The 7,843-nt window shown below is 39.9% G+C and overlaps 1 long non-coding RNA gene across 1 annotated transcript; it reads left to right on the top strand.

Moving 5' to 3' along the window:
- The first annotated feature begins 419 nt into the window (after positions 1-419).
- Positions 420-2,729, top strand: LOC125485487. The gene is made up of 3 exons (XR_007264212.1): positions 420-627; positions 1,619-1,758; positions 2,471-2,729. It is a non-coding gene; the product is annotated as an uncharacterized LOC125485487 (long non-coding RNA).
- Positions 2,730-7,843: the final 5,114 nt, after the last annotated feature.

Below are 7,843 nucleotides of genomic sequence, written 5' to 3' on the forward strand. Positions count from 1 at the left end.
CTGTTGATACCCATTCAGGGAAATAAACATAGACTTCTAGACATTATGTAAGTACAGAACTAGACCTCCCTGTGATGTTGTTCAGTCAAGATATCTGCTGGTGCTCTTAGTGTGGGTACAAATAGTAAGAAAAGAGGCTGAATTTCAGTCCATTTCACTGGCTGCAAGGATAAAATGGGAACAGTATGAGTGGGGAGAAGAGAACAGTAGGTACTTTTTGTAGGACATTCCCACCTTTCCTTATAAACAATACGAGTTCTATTTTCAGTATATGAATAATAAAGCATTTACTTTGAAATCAGCTGACTGTTCACTTTCATATTCTTTGGAAAATAGTCAACATCACAGCTTGCATTACAGTGCCTGCAGAAATGTTTTCATGGTGTCTCTAAAATGATGAAACAACTTTGCATTTCTTGATTCCAACAGGTTTGAAGCCAAGCCATGGATTGCCTTTTTGTTTGTGGGCACGTGCCTAGTGTACTGTGTCAGAGTAACACTGCCTATCTGTGTAGCTACCATGGCAGAACAATTTGCATGGGACAAGACACAGTCTGGAATTGTGCTCGGAAGTTTTTTTTGGGGATATTGCCTGACTCAAATCATAGGTGGCCACATTAGTGACAGGTAAGAAAGATATCTTGCCTTAGTCATGGAAACTTTATATTTGGACACTTGCATGTAATAAGTCCTTTGTTTTTTAAAAATATACTATATAGCAGCATTTTACCTGCAGCATAATAAAGTAATGTGAAACATTTTCAATCTGCTTCTGATCACTTTGCTTTTAGACTTGGGCTATAGGAGAAATCTTTAATGGCTGTCTAACCTCAAACAACAGACTTCTTTGTAGGTGCAGATAGTAATTATTTGGCCTGAACATACTGTACTTTGCAAGTAAGTTTCAAAAGTAAACCATGCTTAAGAAAGATATAAATTGTTTTATCAATACACACGCCACCCTGCATCATATTGGCATTTGGTCTATAAATTACATAGACAGAGCAAACAATACAGTTTCAATACAGTGTGGAGCTGGAGGAGCACAGCAGGTTAGGCAGCATCAGAGGAGCAGAAAAGTCAACGTTTCGGATCGGGACCATTCATCAGGACTAGGCAGGGGGAAGATAGCTGGGAAGTAAATAGAGGGAGGAGGGGTGGGGCCAGGTGTAGGTAGGTGGCATGGTGATGGATGGATGCAGGTAGGGGCTAATGGGGACCGGTCAGTAGGAAGGGGGGGCGCAGATAGGTGCGAAAGAAGATGGATAGGTTGTGTCAGATCAAGGAGGCGGGGATGAGAGGGAGGGTTGGACATGGGATGAGGCTGTGGGTGGGGAGATTTTGAAACTGGTGAATTCTATGTTCAGGCCATTGGGCTGTAGGCTCTCGGAGCGGAATATGAGATGCTGCTCCTCCAGTTTTCAGGTGGCGTCATTGTGGCACTGGAGGAGGCCCAGATGGACATGTCACCAAGGAAGTTCTATAGCACTATTAATATGTCAGGATGCCATTATAATGCTTTTACATTGTGTGGGTTGCTAGTTGTTGTCATGCTTTCTCAGTAAAAATGCCATGTTTTCAGTCAAGTGCACTGACAAACTATTCTTTTTTTAAACAGATTGGGTGGCGATAAAATACTTCTTCTTTCAGCTACTGCATGGGGCTCGGTAATTACCCTCACTCCACTTATTGTTCACTGGAGCTCTACACCAATCACTTTTGTAACCTTATCCCGATTCCTTATGGGCCTGTTTCAGGGTGAGTAGCAACAATCAGGGGTGGAGGTGGGGAATGGGAAAGATTTTTTTCTGGAATTTTAAACATAATATAGAGTGAAAGAATGCTGCACTTTTTTTTCAATGCTTGGCTTTGCTAGTTTTCCATGTGGCCAAGCTCCGAATCACAAGTACATGATGTCATCACAAATTAAAAGTCTAAAATCAATTGCTGCCTTTTTCGTAACAGTCCCAAAACTCCATTCTTTTTCTCTCCAAGTTCTTGAAGAGGTCCAGAGAGAGGATGTGGAAAACCTGGGCATGAACTATTCCAGGAAGGAGCTTCATCTGATCTGGGTTGGGCCAGGTCTACTGGAATGTATAAATAGGGCTGTTAAACAAATAAATGGGTGGATGTTTTGTGGGTAATTATAATACCCAAATGTTAAGTAGAAGGGATAAGAACAAAATTCAGAATACAAAAAGAAATGCAGCTGCATGGAATCTATGGTTGGTGGTGAAATGATAATGCTCTCTGCTGACCTGGCATGAAACTGTCCACAAAGGGCTCACAAACTTTGTGACGTGGATTTCACTATTCCTGACACTTCATTTGATTCTAGTGCCAATTACAGGGGAACTCTAGTGTCTGCCTACTGTGATGATATCAGTAGCTTAGCAGCCAGTCACATTGAAGAATTTTTACAGACAATAAGCCAGAAAATATAGTTCACTGGAAATCCTTCACTTTACAGACTGGAAAACATTGACTGGGCCAAACATATAGGATAAAGTGGAAGCTGGAATTTCGTAAGCAAGCATAAAAAAACTGATTAAAAACCCAATGACATTTTATGATAATGGAAATATATGACATTCACAATCATCAAATTTGCCTTTCAAGACCAAATAAGTTATTCAGTAATTATGACTTAGTTGCACCCCATTCAGAAAAGCATAACATTTCAGAGTATATGTGTAATTTCACAAAATAAAGTGATTTTGAAAGATTTCTATCTGTGAGGTCTTCAATAGTGTACCCTGTGGAGGAGCAGGGACTGACTGACAGCAGCCTCTACGTTTCTTATTTTATTGTATACGTGCATATGCCAGAGTTCTGAGATAACAAGGTGTACAGCTGGATGAACACAGCAGGCCAAGCAGCATCAGAGGAGCAGGAAAGCAGACGTTTCGGGCCTAGACCCTTCTTCAGAAATGGGGGAGGGGAAGGGGGTTCTGAAATAAATAGGGAGAGAAGGGGAGGCAGATAGAAGATGGACAGAGAAGATAGGTGGAGAGGAGACAGACAGGTCAAAGAGGCGGGGATGGAGCCAGTAAAGGTGAGTGTAAGTGGGGAATTAGGGAGGGGATAGGTCAGTCCAGGGAGGACGGACAGGTCAAGGGGGCGGGATGAGGTTAGTAGGTAGGAGATGGGAGTGGGGCTTGAGGTGGGAGGAGGGGATAGGTGGGAGGAAGGACAGGTTAGGGAGGCGGGGACAAGCTGGGCTGGTTTTGGGATGCGCTAGGGGGAGGGAAGATTTTGAAGCTTGTGAAGTCCACATTGATACCATTAGCCCTTCTGAAGAAGGGTCTAGGCCCGGAACATCAGCTTTCCTGCTCCTCTGATGCTTCTTGGCCTGCTGTGTTCATCCAGCTCTACACCTTGTTATCTCAGATTCTCCAGCATCGGCAGTTCCTACTATCTCTAAGCCAGAGTTCTTATCAGTTTCACAATTGTAATGATGCTGATCGTTTCCCCATCATTGGAATCGCAAAATATGTGGCAATATCAAAATTCAGGGTGCAGAAAAAAAGTGTAGGGAGTAATTAAAAAAAACCTGATGAGAACAAAGCAGGAGTTGTGAAATATATAAGTATATTGCTTTGTCTGTAATGTGTTGGACAAAGCATCAACGACAAACAGGAATTGGAGTCAATAATTAGAAGGAAGGAAGTGGATGTCTTGAGAACAGCAGGTGTTGGCAACTCCTCAGTCAAAACATCCTACAGTCTCTTGTACAATTGCAGAGTTTTTACCTCAATTACCCAGAATAGATTTTTGATTGGCTAATAAGCATGTTTGGTGTGGAAAGGTAAGGCCTGAATTTTCCTTTTGCCAAGGCATTGTTGGTGAGTCATTGACATATGTCCTTTGTGATTGTGTCAGTTCTCTTGGTAGTCTGGCTTATTAAATCACCAATCTTTTCAATACACACAATTTAAATTATATTCTCAAAAAGTTACAAATAAAACTGCAAGGCTAAATTGGTGAGAATAGTTTTTCATTTGACTTTTAAAATAGAAGTGTTGATGGAAAGACAAGCAGTTTTAAATTGTGCTGTGGCATCTTATGAAGTGGTAAGTACATTGGTTTAGAGATTATAGTTCTAGGGCAAGATCTTGATGGAGACGTCACACTAAATAGTAAATTATTTGTATCAAAATCATTTTTCTGGTCATTAAAAAAAGGTTGATAATTTGCACTCTTTCAATCTTCGCAAATTTTTGAAGGTCAACTGTGCCACCTTATGTTTTGTCAGGACCAAAGTTAACATAACTTTGTAAATCAAGTCTTTTGAAGTATCATGAATATCTTTCCTAATTTCGTGGAATTCCATAAAAGGAGAAGTAACTGCCATTTTTCCTAGTTGAAGAGAAAATGGGCAGTGGCAAATAAATTGGGGGCAGAAACCCTAGCTGCTGATCATCTTACCTCAGTCATGCTGACTATCATTTTAAGTTTCATGCACCAAGGAAATCCACCTGATGTTTATGGTGTCCTTGCTAAAATAAAGTGAATCAGTTCTCAGGAGACTGTAGGGACTAGGCTGTACTTTTAGTTTGATGATTAACCAGGAACTGGTGGTGGTGTTTTTTTTGCCAAATCCAAATGGTCAGTACACATATTTCCTGATTTCAATCTGGGGTTGGCTCATCTGCTGTTGAAAACTTCATTCATTTCTTTTGCCTTGACAATTCTAATGTACTCTAAGCTGGCTTCCCACATCCTACAGCTAGAAAACTTCATTCAAAACAGTGTTGCCTGTATCTTAATTTTTATCAAGTCCAGTTCACTGTTCATGCTTCTGCTCAATGACCAAAATTGCCTCATGGCTGAAGAAAGCCACTTTGTTATAAACATGCCTCCTTAATCTCAACCCTCCCTATCTCTGCAATCTCCTCCATGCTTACACATTTTTTTTCCCCCTGAATCAACCTGTTCAAGATTTTATTACACATCTCTGGAGGAGGTGGGACTTGAACCCTGGGCTCCTCAGTTCAGGGATAAGGACACTACCATTGTACCACAAGAGAGTCCTCCTCCAGTCTTATAACGATTAGATATGTGATCTCCTCCAGTCTTCCTGTTGAGCACTGCTAGTAATAATTAATTCAATAATAAGGGCCATTTCTTGGAATTATCTCCTTAAACACATCCCTTTCTGATCCTTTAAGGGAATCCTTAAATCCATCTCTTTGTCCAAACATTTTATTATCAGCCCTAATATTTCTCTGTATGGCTCAGTGCCATACTTTGATGGTACTGATTTGAAATGTTTAATATGTAGAAGGCGTTATATGAACATGAGTTATTGTTGTTATTGATAATAATTCAGACACAAGAAGGCAAATTATGACTCAAAAAACAATATGTAGTTGCATTTATGTAATATCTTTAACTTGGTAAAATGTACCAAGTCAAACCTAACCTCTGAGACTACAGTCAGGGACTTCTGCCATTTCCTGCTGACTGGTGACCTGTTAATGAAGCCTGCTGTTAAAATTAGTCAGTTCTTCCCCCTATTACATCTCGATGAGCCGGCTGCTCATGAAACCACATCCCCACCTGAGGTTTAAAAGAGATTCCTGATGGCCTACGTTGAGAGTTTAAGCTGTATATTTTAGAAATATGCTGTTGCTTTGCTTCAGGCAGCTGTATCTTTAGTGTCAGTAAAATCATTTAAGTGACAGAAATATCACAAATGAAGTGGGAAACCTGGCCCATCTTAATTCATTTATCTAGGGATCTCCCATTATTTCTTACAAGATCCTTTAGTTTTTACATCTGCTACTCAAGCTGAAAATTTAATCCATATGTTGATTACCCTTTTTGTGAAGACAAATTTCCTGATATAAATTCTGTATTTTTTTACTGGTATAAAGCAGTATCTTTTAGTTTCTGTTTCCCCTCAGCTCACATTAAGGTAATGTATTAGACTAACTTTTCTCTGTGGCTTTAGCAAAATCTTTTATATACTTCTACAACATCACCCTTGAGATCCAAACTGAAAATCGCAAGACTATCTAGTCTTTCCTCATAATTCAGATCTCACATTTGGGAGCAACTCTTGTGGCTCTTGTCTGCACTGTCTCCAGTACTTGACAGTTTTCATTGTTTCCAGACCAACAGAACTGAACACAATGTTCAAGATTTTGACTGATCAGAGCTAAATACTGTATAATTACAACTCTCTCTGATTCACGTTCTAATGCCTTGGCTATATAGTTCAAAATCCTAACGACTTTGTTAATTGCTGTTTTGTAGCTAGCTCAGCATATTGAGTATTGTGTCTATTAAGATTGCAGGTCTGTTCTAATTAGTGAATATAATTCATGAACTACATGTATTGTCCGTTTTCCTGCCTGTGTGTGGCATTTTGTTACTTATGGTAATAAAACTGTATTTCTACTAATGAATAGATTGCTTCAAAGCAATGAGTAGGAATGTGTGAATATTGTCCGTAAGATATAGGAACAAAAGTAGGCCACTTGGCCCATCTGCAGAGGGGTATAGGTGGATTAAATGAGTGGGTAAAAGCTTGGCAGATGGAATATAATGTGGGGAAATGTGATGTTTTGCACTTTGGCAGAAGGAATAGAGAAGCTGAATATTGTTTAAATGGCAAAAGACTGCAGAAAGCTTAAGCATACAGGGATTGGGGTGTTCTTTGTGCTTAAATCATAAAAAGCTAGCATACATATTCAGCAGGTAATAAGGAAGGCAAATTGAATGTTGGCCTTCATTTCACAGGAGCTGGAGTTTTAAAATAGGGAGGCCTTGCTAAAACTATACAAGACACCATCCAGAGCACAGCTGGAATACCATGAACAGTTTTGGTTCTTTTGTCTAAGGAAAGATATACTGGCATACACTGGAGGCAGTCCATAGAAGGTTAACTAGGCTGATCATGGATATAGAGGGACTGTCTTATGAGGAGAGTCTGAGTAGATTGAGCTTGTACTCATTGGGGTTTAGAAGATTGAGAGGTGAACTTATTGAAACATACAAGGTTCTTAGAGGAACATTCCAACCCTGCACATTTGTCAAGACATCCGAGATGATGAGAGAATGGAATGCACTGTCTGGAACTGTGGTGGAAGTAAGTTCAGTGGAGGCATTCAGGATGTCATTGGATGGATTTTTGGATAATGATGACATGCAGAGATTTGGGGAAAAGGCGGGAGATCAGCACTAAGCAATAGAGCCAGTGCAGGCATGATGTGCTGAAGGGCCTCCTTCTGCACCATAGAAATTCTATGATTCTATGACTTTATGACTTGGCAGGGTAGATTGTTTTCCAATGTGGGGGAGTCTAGGACCATAGGGGCATAATCTCAAAATAAGAGGTCGCATATTTGAAACAGAGATGAGGGAGGATTTCTTCTCTCATTGATTAGTGAATTTATGGATATCTTTACTGCATGGGGCTGCAGAGGCAGGTTTTTGACATAATTCAGAGCTAAAATAGACAAACAGATTTTTAATTAGTAAGGGAATCAAGGGTTATGGGGAAAAGGCAACAAAGTAGAGTTGAGGATTATCAGATCAGCTGTGATTTCATTGAATGGCAGAGGAGCCTTAATGGGCTGAATGGCCTGCTTCTCTTATCTCTTATGGTCTGATGGTTTTGTCGTTCCTCTCACAATTTTTAACCATGTTTTAAAATCTCCTATTTTGAGACTTTATATCCCAGCTATTTATATATATATATACACACACATATATTAGGTTTATTTCATTTCTTGTCTGTACCTCTCCTTCCACTATTCTCTTTGTGATCTCCCTATTTACCCTTTAGACACTAGGCTGCAGTTTCCATTTCAGTTTGGTTGGAATCTTTCACATT

This window comes from Rhincodon typus, chromosome 19 (genome assembly GCF_021869965.1).
Source record: "Rhincodon typus isolate 14 chromosome 19, sRhiTyp1.1, whole genome shotgun sequence".
NCBI lineage: Eukaryota > Metazoa > Chordata > Chondrichthyes > Orectolobiformes > Rhincodontidae > Rhincodon > Rhincodon typus.